Below are 12,458 nucleotides of genomic sequence, written 5' to 3' on the forward strand. Positions count from 1 at the left end.
GCTGCCCTTTGGTGCTCTCTGACCCAGAGACCCGCTGCTGTGTTGCTGCCTGATGTCACCTAGACACACAATCCGCCTAACTCGTACCCTATCCCATGTGAGTTCCTTTGCCTTCTTCTCCTTCTGTGTGTCATAGCCTCTGGATGGTCATATGCTATGATGGTCTTCCCATGCATGCAAACCTGTCAAATTCTTACCCAAATAAACCTCATTGTGTGTTCCTGCCACATGGTGATTATATCTTTTTCCCTGATCAGGCTCCAAGTCCCTTAAACTCACTATACTGAGGCCATAGGGAAATAGAAAAAGAGATCTGCAAATCATTAATTGTATTTTTTTTTATTACAAAGTGCTCAGTTATATATGCAAAGTGTTTTAACCCAAAAATCCAGAAGGGAGAACTTAGTCTGCAAGATCTGGGCAACTCAAAGCCAGATTATTTATCCGAATTCCTTCCAAAGGCTCAAGACTACTAGGAAATGGTCTTAAGCCTTTGGAAGGAATTCAAATAAATAATCAGGTTAATTGAAACTTATCATGTCCATTATTATTATCCTTCTTAATCAAAGCAAATTACAATTAGAATGCTTTAACTTGAGAAATAAGGTCCAAATTGGTGTAAATCTGTAGCTAAAATAGTTAACAAGAGAGAATTAAAATGTTACTTTTCTATTTACTTGAATTCCAGGTCCCTATAGCCATATTTAATTCCATTCTGACCATATTGTTGAATAGATTGAAAACAGCTGAAGGGCACTTATGCTTTTGACCAAGATGGATTAACAAGGATCAGATTTACCCTCCTACAGGAATACATAAAAACTAACCAAATATATAAAATGGTGATCTTAGAGAGTTACTATCAGGAATAGATAACACTGATTCCTGAAAGATGAGAAATAATAAGGCAAGTCCTAGAATTACTCCAGTGTATTGCCTTGAGAGATTTTCCAGATCTTGGTATATATAGAGAGAACCAGATGGCGACTATGGAATACTTAAGTTAAAGAGATGAAGCTAAGGGTTGAGTAATGACAAAGAAACTAGAATTTTTAGGACAGAGTACCATAGAGTAAAGAGATGCCCAGAAATAGAATTCTGGGGATCTATAGAGGATTGCCCTTAAATATTCCATGAGTCTTGATTAGCAATATGTAGGAGGAAACTACCCAAGGCCAGGAGAAGAACACGAAAGATTAGAAGAAGAATACCCAGCACTCATATAAAATGTGGAGTAGTGTCTGTTCCCACTAAACAAGATGGAAAATAAGAAAATTGACAGGGCACTGGGTAGAGTATACAGAAAAATAATGCTTTAGCAGTGAAGAATAATTAGCCCTACAATGAAGACTGCTCCAGAACCACCTAGCAAACCTCAAACGCAAGACAAAAAAGGATAAAACTCTTTCCAAGTAGTTAACTGCACCACAAAACAAAGCTTAAGAATATTTATAGAAACACAAAAATTTCCAGCATCCCTAAAAGTAAAATTTAAATGTTTGAATCCAATGAAAAAATTAGCAGGCATGCAAAGAAACAGGAAAATGTGACCTATAATGAGGAGAGGAAAAAAATTAACCAAACTATTTTCCATGCATTTAAAAAGTTAGTGGAGAGAGAAAAGATATTTTAAAAAGATTCAAATGGAACTGTTAAAGAAAAAAACTACAATGTCAAATTTGAAAAATAACTTGATAGGTTAATGACTACGTAGAAATTGAAAAAAATAATAAACTTGAAGGCATAGCAACATGAATCATCTATAATTTTACAGAGAGAGACATTAAGGAGGAGAAGAAAATAAACAGCATCAGTGAGCTGTGGTACGACTTCAAGTTACCTAATAAACCTACAATTGGAGTCCCTAAAAAAGTGGAGTGCAAAAAAAATTGACAAAGTAATGGTCAAAAGCTTTCAAATTTGGTGAAAATTATATACCTGCTGATCTGAGAAGCTCAGTAAATCCCAATGAAAGACTACTATACCAAAATACAGTATAACCAAATATTTCAAAACTAGTGATGAGATATTTTTTAAAAAAAATCCAAAGGAAAGAAACATGTTATGTACAGAGGAAAAAATTAAGATTATATCAGATATTTCATTTGAAACAATGCAAACAAGAAGAGAGTAGATACAAATATTTAAAGATCTAGAGTGCTGCAGAAAAAGAAACTGTCAACGTAGAATGGTATAGCCAGTGAAAACATCCTTCAAAAAAAAAAAAAAAGTGAGTTTAAAAAGGGAATAATAAATACAGTTTAAGGCAATGAAAAGTTGAAATAATTAATCACCAGCATACTCTCACCACCTAAATGTTAAACTATATTTTTCAGGCGGAAGAAAAAGTGATATTTGATATAAACACACATCTATGCCAGGGATTGGCAAACCATGTATCACAATCTGCCCAGTATCCTCTTTTGTGTAGCCATGAGATAGCCTGGTTTTTATACTTTTAAAGGATGATAAAGGAAAAAAAAAAAGAATCTAAAACAGAGACCATATGTGACCTGTAACTCCTATTACTTAAAGAAAACTTCAAATTCACCAGCTGTACAAAGAAATGAAAGTACTGGAAATGTAAATGTGAATATGTGGAGAAAATATATATATATATTTTTTATTTAAATTCATTTAAAATATAGTTGACTATTTAAATATAGATAATAGCAACAAAATTGAAAGTGAAGTGTTTGAAGTAAGTAGATGTTGTAACAATAACACACAAGTCCCAGCTGAGGATAAAAGGGAAGTCCAATAATTACTGTGCTCATACTATAAGTGAAGTAATATAACATCATTTGAAGATAAAGAGTAATAAGTTAAAGATGTATTCTATCAAAATAAAGAGTCGTAGCTAACATGTCAACAAAGAAGGTAAAATGGAATCGTAAAATTAAATAAATCCAAAAGGCAGAGAAATAGAAAATAAATAGAAAATAATTGAAAGAAATAGAATAAAGAATAGATGGGAGAATACAAAGTGTACAGCAAACTGATAGTTTTAAACCTAAAAATTTCCATACTCACATTTTATGTAAATGGTCTGAAAAGTCAAAATGTACAAATAGAAAAATTAAGGAGGAGAGTAGCATTAAAAAACAATAAACACCACCTTTAAGAAAAATACTTTAAATCTAAAGATATAAATATTTTTAAAATGTATACCAGGCTAAGTCTCTCATACTACCAAAAGAAAGCTAAAGATTCTTTTTTAAATATTAGAGTTCAGAGCAAAGAATATGGCTAGGGGTCAAGTGGTCCATCTCATAATAATAAAGGCACATATTCATCTGGAAAGCATTAAAAGGTTAGGTGTTTATGTATTTAAAAACAGTTTCAAAGTAACAGAACTTCAGAATACATAAAGTCTAATAGAATTTTAAGAAAAGATAGACAAATTAATAATGATAGCTGGAGACTTTAATACCACTTTGTATAAAAGAGTTGATAGAATAAATAGACAGAAAATCACCCCAGGTATACAGTAGTTGACTTGAAAAATATAGATGATTTGAAATTAGGTCAACCTACCTGATCTAATTTAATGTATAGAGTAGTCTACCCAATAAAAGCAGAATACATGTTCTTCTGATGTTGAACACATGGGATTGTTTGGGAAGCATTCATACTTTGTCAATTTTCTGGAAGAGTTTCTGCATGTAATACTTTTACAAAGATTGATCATATTCTAACAACTTTTAATAAATCAATTATAACAACTAACAACTTTTAGTAAATCCAAAATGATTCAAGTCTACAAAGTATATTTTCTGGCCACAGTGGAATAAAATTTGATATTAAAGACAGAAAGATTTCTGAGAAACTCCTAAGTAGTTTCAAAATAAACAATCACTTCTAAATAACTGATGAGCCAGTGAGAAAACCAAAAGAAAATTACAAGTATTTTGACCTAAACGAAAAGGAAAAAATTACATTTGAAAATATACATTGTATATTGCAAAAGCAGTACATAGGAAAAATTTTATACCACTGAATTCCTATAATAAAAAAGAAGAAAGGTCAAAATCAAAATCAGTAGTTTGTTTTTGAGAATAATTAATAAAATTGATTTTAAACCTTTAACCAGATTAATTAGGAAAAGTGATATTAGTATAGTTTCTAAGCAAAAAGTGAAATTAGTACAGTTTAACTAACCTGCACATTGTGCACATGTACCCTAAAACTTAAAGTATAATAATAAAAAAAAGAACACAAGCAAGTGACAGTGCACAAGCTATTAAGTGGCCACAAAAATGGAGAAAATATTAAAAATATGTGAATCTAAAAAAAAAGAATATTAGGAGAATGTTATGAACAACTTTATACCACTGTATTTAACAGTTTATATGAAATGTACCAGTTTTTTGAAAGACACCAACTACCAAAGCTTACCCAAGAAGAAATAAATTGTAGAGTTCTATATATAAAGGAATTACATTTGTAGTAACAAATCTTGCTACAAATAAAATTCTAAGTCCAGATTACATCACCAGTGATTTCTACAATATATTTGAGAGGAAAATAATACAAGTACTAAACAAACTTCCAGAAAAGTGGAAAGGAATACTTTCCAAGTGAATCATGTGTACGGAATTAACCTGACACCAAAACCTAGACAGAAACACTTCAAGAAAACTACAGACCAAAGTACCACCTGATGAAAGTTACAAAAATCTAAAACAAAAACAGAATACATCACTATGCAAAATGAATAATACGTGGTGCCAAAGTGGGTTTTACTTAGGAATGCAAAAAATGCAATGTAGTTCACCATATTAAATTATTTAGAAAAACATCATCTCAATAGCGATGGAAAAAGTCATTTGACAAAATCTAGAATTCCTAATAAAAGTTTTCAGCCAACTAGGCATAGAAAGGAACTTCCTCAACCTGATAAATACCATCTATGGAGACCTAAATAGCTCATGATATTTAGTGGTGGAAGACTGAATGCTTTCTCCCTAAATCAGGAACAAAACAAGGATGTCTGCTCTCACCATTTCTATTAAACATTTTACTGGAGGCTCAAACAGTGCAATAAAGCAGAAAAATGAACCAAAAACTGTCCAAACTGGAAAGGAAGAAGTAAACTGTTTTTATCCACACAAGGCATAATGGTCTTTTAAAAATGTTTACTGGAATCTACTTAAAATCTAATAGAACAGTGGTAGTGCATATATGAAAGAATATACATCAATGTAAATAATCAATTACATTCCTATATATTAGTAATGAAAATGAGAAACTGAAATTTTAAAATACCATTTACAATATCATCAACAAGTGATAAATACATAGAGGTAAATCTGAAAAAAAGTTGTGAAATATCTGTATGCTGGAAACTATAAAAAATTGCCAAAATAATTAAAGAAACATAGACATAAAGACATATACTGTATTCATGAGTCAGAAGACATATTAATCATTGAAATGTCAATTCTCCCTAAATTAGTCTATAGGTTCAATATGATCCCAATGGAAACTTCCACAAAAGTTTTAGTAGGGATTAACTAAGTGATTTTAACATTCATGTGAAAATACAAAGGGCCTGGAATAACCAAAACAACTTTGTTTAAAAAAAAATAGTCCCACAAAACTCTCAGAAGATACAGAGTATTAATACTATCTTTCAAAGACAATGTAAAGCTACATCAATCCAGAGTGTGATGAATTGATGTCAAGAAAGACAAATTCTTCAATTTAGTTTATGTCAAAGGTATTTAAAAAGCAACAGAGACCATGTTTGGGTCATATTAGGAAGACATACTTGAAAATATCCAGAATTCTGTGATACTCAATTAAAACTAAAGCTAAAATTTGCATTGAAGACATTTATAAGATTGAGCAGATATTGATACTATAAAAATAATTTTTGAAGCACCATGGTGCTTACTAGACATAGTGTGCATACTATTACATCCTCATACATTTAAATCTTGGCCCAACTATTTAAGACTTACATCTAATGTTTAGAGCTCTTCCTATTTGTAAATAATAGGTGATAACACATTCTCTTAAGGGTTGTCGTTTCAGCCTGAGAGGTTATGCCTGTCATAAATATCAGAGGCAGTATGGCAAACAGTAGGAGCTCAATAAATGCTGAATTTCTCAATTTTTTTGTGTGTGAATAATGAAGGATAGAGTCTGTGCTTATTTCATGTGCTTACCCTTTATGACTAACATGTTATTTGGCAGAATTTCAACAAATGCCAGCTAAATCAAATCTTGAATAAAAATAATCCAGAATTGCAAACAATTGCCAGAAAAAAATACCCAAAAAGTGTAGGAAGAACAATACACAAAAAATAGAGAATAATAGGAATAGAAAATGTCAAGTATTTTAGAGCAAAGAACATTTGCAAAAGTTGCTTTTTTTTTCAGGTTGACTAATCAGGAGACTAGAAACTAGATTTTCATTGAAGACAGGTTTTTCATTAAAGTGTAGTATTTATTTATTATTTTTAGAGGTATAAAGTTTAATATCAAAATTACAAGTCAGAAATAAAAACTGTGCTGCTACAGTCTGAAAAGTGAACATTGTGCCCTAAATTCAAGTAATAAGTTACATATAGCTAATCTTAGAACAACCAGGTTAGAAAATTAAAACTTACAGGGTTTAACAATCTTGATATCCTTAAATGAATTACTCAACAACATTGCCATTTAGGGGAAAAAGGAATAGAAAACATCATAGCAAAAAATAATAAGATTTTAAATTTCTTTATCTCTATGTACTTCTAATAATAATGGTAAATCAATTTAACATCAGGTTAAAAATTTTTCACTTTCTATCTGCCGGACACTGGCTATTTTTCATGTACGTAGAAAATATAGTTAAAAACCATGTATCCAGAAAAGGAATTCTAACAGGATAACCAGAACAGAGACTGCTGTCCAAATGATATTCACAATATTTCTGAAATTGAAGAGTTCATTTGCAATTTTAGATGTGTTGTTTTTGACTAACAGAATAGAAAAATGAGGAAATTCACAGTTAAATAAAATTTCTGAGTTGAATAAATATATCAATTGAGAGAAAAAGAAATAACCCATATTTTGCCATTGCTATAATAGCATTCGACTGCACACATGCATAAAAAACTGTTCGATTTGGTTAACATAGTTTTTATATTATTTATTTCACTATGAATAAAGTTGAAAACTTGTATATCTTATAAAGGATGTTTTGTACATAACACATAGAGTAGTTTGGATTTTTGTTTTGAAAATAAGGTGAACCAGCAAAGGATTTTAAATAAGAGTACTGCAGAATCAGGACTGTACTTTTGAAAATTCATGCATAATGCATTGAGAAAAATAGAGAAATATTAGTTAAAATTATTAATACATGAAAGAAAAGATAAAGTACCAACTTAATACAGTGGTAGCAGTGATAGCAAGCAAGGGGAAGTCAATTATATTTTGGTGTAGAGAAGTTACATGTGAACAAGAAAGTACATCTATCTTATATAACTCACAGGCTTCTAGCTTAAGAAAGTAGGTATTGACTGGTTTCTTTCACAAGCAGTGAATATAGGACAAGTATGTTATGGGGGAAGAGAAGCTTAATTTTATACCTGATGCATATGGGACACTCGCGTATAAGTGGAAGTTGAATATATAAGACAAATGCAGAAAATAGAGGCCTGAGCAGAAGAGAGAGATTCATCAGAAATAACTAGCATATTATAAGTAGAAACTGAATGTTGAATATGGAACAAATTTTCCAAAGGAAGAAGATAGAGTGAGGATAGATGACTAAGGAAAAATCTCTGGGTGTCACTAGCCTTTAACTACCAGTTGAATGAAGAAGCAAAAGAGTTACTATGTAGTTTTGAAAAAACCTGAAGAAGATGATTCTTTTTGATTATGACAGAGACATTGAGATTTATTCATTAAACACCTATTTATTGAATATCAACTATGATACAATTGATCAACTATATCAATTGTAGCAGATACTCAAGACACAGGCGATAAAATTAAAAAAGAAATGGTAGAGGATCTGCCCACAAAAAAGGCTTAAGCCTAGAGGGAAATAAAGTTAACTATGTAAGTATGTAACTTGGAGGTAAAGGGTGTGCATGAAATAGTGGAAGACAAAACAGGTTAAATATAACTAAAAAATAAAGGGTGATAGAGCAAGGGCCATTAGTAGAGGTAATAAAAGAAGCTGAGAAATTAAGAAATAAAACAATTGACCACATTATCTTCTTCGAACTCTGTTCCATTTATTTCCCCAGTGGATAATTACGGAGGAAGGGAGGATGTGTCTATAGCACAGGTCGAGAATTAAATCTGATGGAAAGAAATAATATTTATTCCCTTCCAATTTAGGTAACAGAGAGATCTCCAATCAGGATCGTGCAAATTCTGGTTCTGCTACATATTAACTACGTGGATATTAACTAACCTCTGCAATGTTACCTAACCTTTTGAAACTTCAGTTTCATTATTTTTAAAAAAGATGACAATATTGGTATCTTTCTGATATTAAATAACATAATTATTGATGATTCTTTTTAGCACAATTCTTTGAATATATTAACAGATCAGTAAAGAGTGTTATTATGTTTTTTATTGTTTCTGAGAGTGGAGCTAAAGAGGAGAACACATATTTCTCTATGAGAATAAAAATTTGAGAAAATTCATGAATTACAAATTATCATTCAATAATTAGCAGAATGTTCACCAGAAATGAAGTATAAAGGATTTGAAGAGGTTAATGAAGTATAAAAGAAAAATTGAGAAAAGAGACTAATAGGCAGGGTCAAATGCCCTGATGAGAAATTAAAACATTAAGTTCTTAAAATACATAAAAATACAGAGTTTATTTTTCCTTGGGAATGCTGGGCATCTTAGGTGTTGGAAAAGAGACTTTTTTTTTTTTATCATTTGCTTGTTTTGTGGTTATAAAGAAATATTTTGTGAAATGACCATTCTTAATTATCAAATAGAAGGTTATCTATGTTCTCATTAGGTAATTTTCAATATAGCATAAAGTTGAGGGTGGTATTGCAGAATAATATCTAACTAGAACATTTTGTAAGTATTATGAGTATTTTATGTATGGCATTGATGATTTCCAGCATAAGCCAGTGCAGGTTCAAACGTATCCCAGAACTCTGTAGTAGCTCTGATCCCCTTGGTAGCAATTGGAGAAAGATGCACCAACCAGGAGATTAAGGGTACTGAGAGGAAGGGCGAAGGTGCTACAGGTAAATGTAAATAGTGAATGCTCTAACTTCTCTCTCCCTCTTCTTTCTCCTGCTACTGACTTCTTCTCCTCCAGCCTCCTCCTTTGTCTTCCCTGCCTCATTTTTCTCCTCTCTCTTTTGCTTCCACTTAGATTTACATATTTGCTTAACATTCAACTCTGAACATAGTGTTTCTAAGAAATCTATTGATTTGCATCAACCTGGCTGCTCAAGTAAGCAGTCACTTTGCCTACATAAGTTCCTAAACTAACTTAACAAAGATTTATTAAGTACCTTTATTAAGTGATTGGTACTATTTTAGGCACTGTTTATATATAAATATGCCAAAAGAAGCTTGTATTCCAATATTTAGCAAACTGGTTATCTTTCATTGTTGTGTTTGTGACGTATTTTAGTCCTAACATTAACAGAAAATACTAATTTTTAAAATATAATTTATAGTGTGATGCAATCTGTTGTACATTTTGATAACGTCTAAGCATTACAATTATTTTCTAGAAGAATGCTGTTTCAATTTTATATAGAGTTAAATAGAAAACTAAACATAATATAAAATAATTTACCTAAGCAGGAACTCAAAGATTTTATCCACTGCTGACATTTTATATGAAACTATGAAATGATTTAGAAAACATTTCAATGAACCATCATCCCTTTTCAAAGAAACATAATACTCAAATGTATCACTTCATATTTTTTTCATTCAGAGATTAAGAAAAATAGAAAACATATAGACACATAATTCTTCCAAGTATATGTGTTACGAATCCTCTCCAAATGAAGTACATTTATAGTTTTTAAAATGCAACTTCTTTAAAACATTCTGATGCAGTATTTCTTCTCTTTTCTTTTAAATTGTTACCTTATGAATAAATTTGTCTTTTAGTACTGCAACCTGAGATCAAAACATTTAGCACCATAAGATCAGACTAGTCAAAGTATCTGTAATAATCCATTGTAGAGTACCAAAGAAGTATTATTCATACTTGCTACTGTATTGCGAATTATGTGCAAGCACAGTTCACTGAGCAAAGTCAATGTTCAGTAATTATTAGTCGAGTGAATGAGCAGATATCAGTTCCATTTTGTGGTTTGTTACTAAGTGTTTTAAAAATATCAGTAATGAAGTCATACAGTCTTAATTTTGATGAGCTAACTTACATGTTTATTTTCACAGAAATTTATAAACATTTAATGATATATAGAACTAAAATAGTGAAACACATTGACTACTCCAAATGTAGAGTTTGCATTTTGAAGTCAGTTTTTAAAAAATTGTTCTTCACAACCCTTCTGATATCTCTAATCTTTCTTGCATGCAGTTCTGTTTCCAGATGCCTATATCCTTTCCTTCTAGTTCTCTGCCTGCCCAGAGACTACATCTTTAGAGATGAGCAAAACTCTGCACTCTGCAAAATCAGCACCCTCTGTCTAATCAAAAGTTAACTTGGCCTGGGTTTTAGTTTCTCTGCTAAGTATTGTTGGCAAGTAATATAATAAATCTTATTACAGGATACAGCTGATTATGTATACATTATGTCTTTGGATAAATTTGCATTTTAAGAGGAAGGCCAAGGATGCCTTAATTACAAACATTGCATTTTTGGTTATTTAAATAGTATCTGGGAAAATGGTGAAGATATATAGGAAGTGAAGAAAGATACCTGTATCTTCCACGTGTGAAAGATTATCTCAGTAAATAGAATTGGCTACATATTCATCTATTATAATAATACCAAAAAAGAAGATACATATCTTCAAAGCTTAAGAAAATTCAGAATTTTTGTAGTCAGCAAAATGAATGGCAAAGATAATGAGAGAATAAAGATACAAAAATGAGTATTGAAAAATAGAATTCTGATGGGAAAACTGTTAATTTTTAAAATTATATGTAAAGGTGAGGTTGCTGTTAAGCATTTTACACCAATAGAGATATCAATTGGAATATTTTATGTGAAGAAAAGAATTAATGGCTTAACTTTGTCAATAAAGAAAGCATCTACTTGTGTTCTCTTGTCTTATTCCTTTTACTTCTGTTGCACTCGAAATGATGGCAGAACTTTTGATTTATCACATTTTTAATTGGTCTCCTTGGTGACATGTTCCATATGTTTATTATTCACTTAGTCAAGTTCTTCTCTGATTTTACTATGATACCTGAATGCTAATTTTTCTACTTTCCTAATCCTTAAATATATCATTTATTCAAAGACAGAGCCAGTATAAAGAATCTCCGTTTACTATTTTCAGAAACTCCTGTCCCTATTTTTCACATTTCTTGCAGAATCACTGGAAATACTTTCAATTAACAAATAGTATAAGAATAACACTCATAACCTGGGAAAAAGAAGTAAATTATTGGTTTGCTCTCATGCATCTGAAACCATTGTAAGAATGTGTTTTCTGGCTGGGCACGGTGGCTCAAGCCTGTAATCCCAGCACTTTGAGAGGCCAAGGAGGGCGGATCACTTGAGGTCAGGAGTTCAAGATCAGACTGGCCAACATGGTGAAAACCCGTCTCTACTAAAAATACAAGAATTAGCCATGCGTGGTGGCGCATGCCTGTAATCTCAGCTACTGGGAAGGCTGAGGCGGGAGAATCACTTGAACTTGGAGGTGGAGGTTGCAGTGAGGCAAGATTGTGTCACTACACTTCAGCCTGGGCGACAGAGCAAGACTCTGTCTCAAAAAAAAAAAAAAAATGTGTTTTCTAAATCAAATGTCTAAACCATTTGTTGAATGTAAAATCTACACATTTCAATTTAGTTTTGTGTCAAATATCAATTCACTTAATATATTTTTATCATATTGCAATTTTTTTTCTTTTTTAATTATTATTATTTTACTTTAAGTTTTAGGGTACATGTGCACAATGTGCAGGTTAGTTACATATGTATACATGTGCCATGCTGGTGTGCTGCATCCATTAACTCGTCATTTAGTATTAGGTATATCTCCTAATGCTATCCCTCCCCCCTCCCCCAACCCCACAACAGTCCCCAAAGTGTGATGTTCCCCTTCCTGTGTCCATGTGTTCTCATTGTTCAATTCCCATCTATGAGTGAGAACATGCAGTGTTTGGTTTTTTGTCCTTGCAATAGTTTACTGAGAATGATGATTTCCAATTTCACCCACGTCCCTACAAAGGACATGAACTCGTCCTTTTTTATGGCTGCATAGTATTCCATGGTGTATATGTGCCACATTTTCTTAATTCAGTCTATCATTGTTGGA

General features: G+C 31.6%; 1 long non-coding RNA gene across 1 annotated transcript in view; it reads left to right on the plus strand.

Annotated features, from left to right (window-relative positions):
• Positions 1 to 11,231, plus strand: part of LOC112133132 (uncharacterized) — a 42,299-nt gene extending 31,068 nt beyond the window's left edge. Inside the window, exon 4 of the long non-coding RNA XR_002914806.2 lies at positions 10,547 to 11,231. This is a non-coding gene — a long non-coding RNA (uncharacterized LOC112133132). The remainder of the gene's footprint in view (positions 1 to 10,546) is intronic.
• Positions 11,232 to 12,458: the final 1,227 nt, after the last annotated feature.

This window comes from Pongo abelii, chromosome 1 (assembly GCF_028885655.2).
Source record: "Pongo abelii isolate AG06213 chromosome 1, NHGRI_mPonAbe1-v2.0_pri, whole genome shotgun sequence".
Taxonomy (NCBI): domain Eukaryota; kingdom Metazoa; phylum Chordata; class Mammalia; order Primates; family Hominidae; genus Pongo; species Pongo abelii.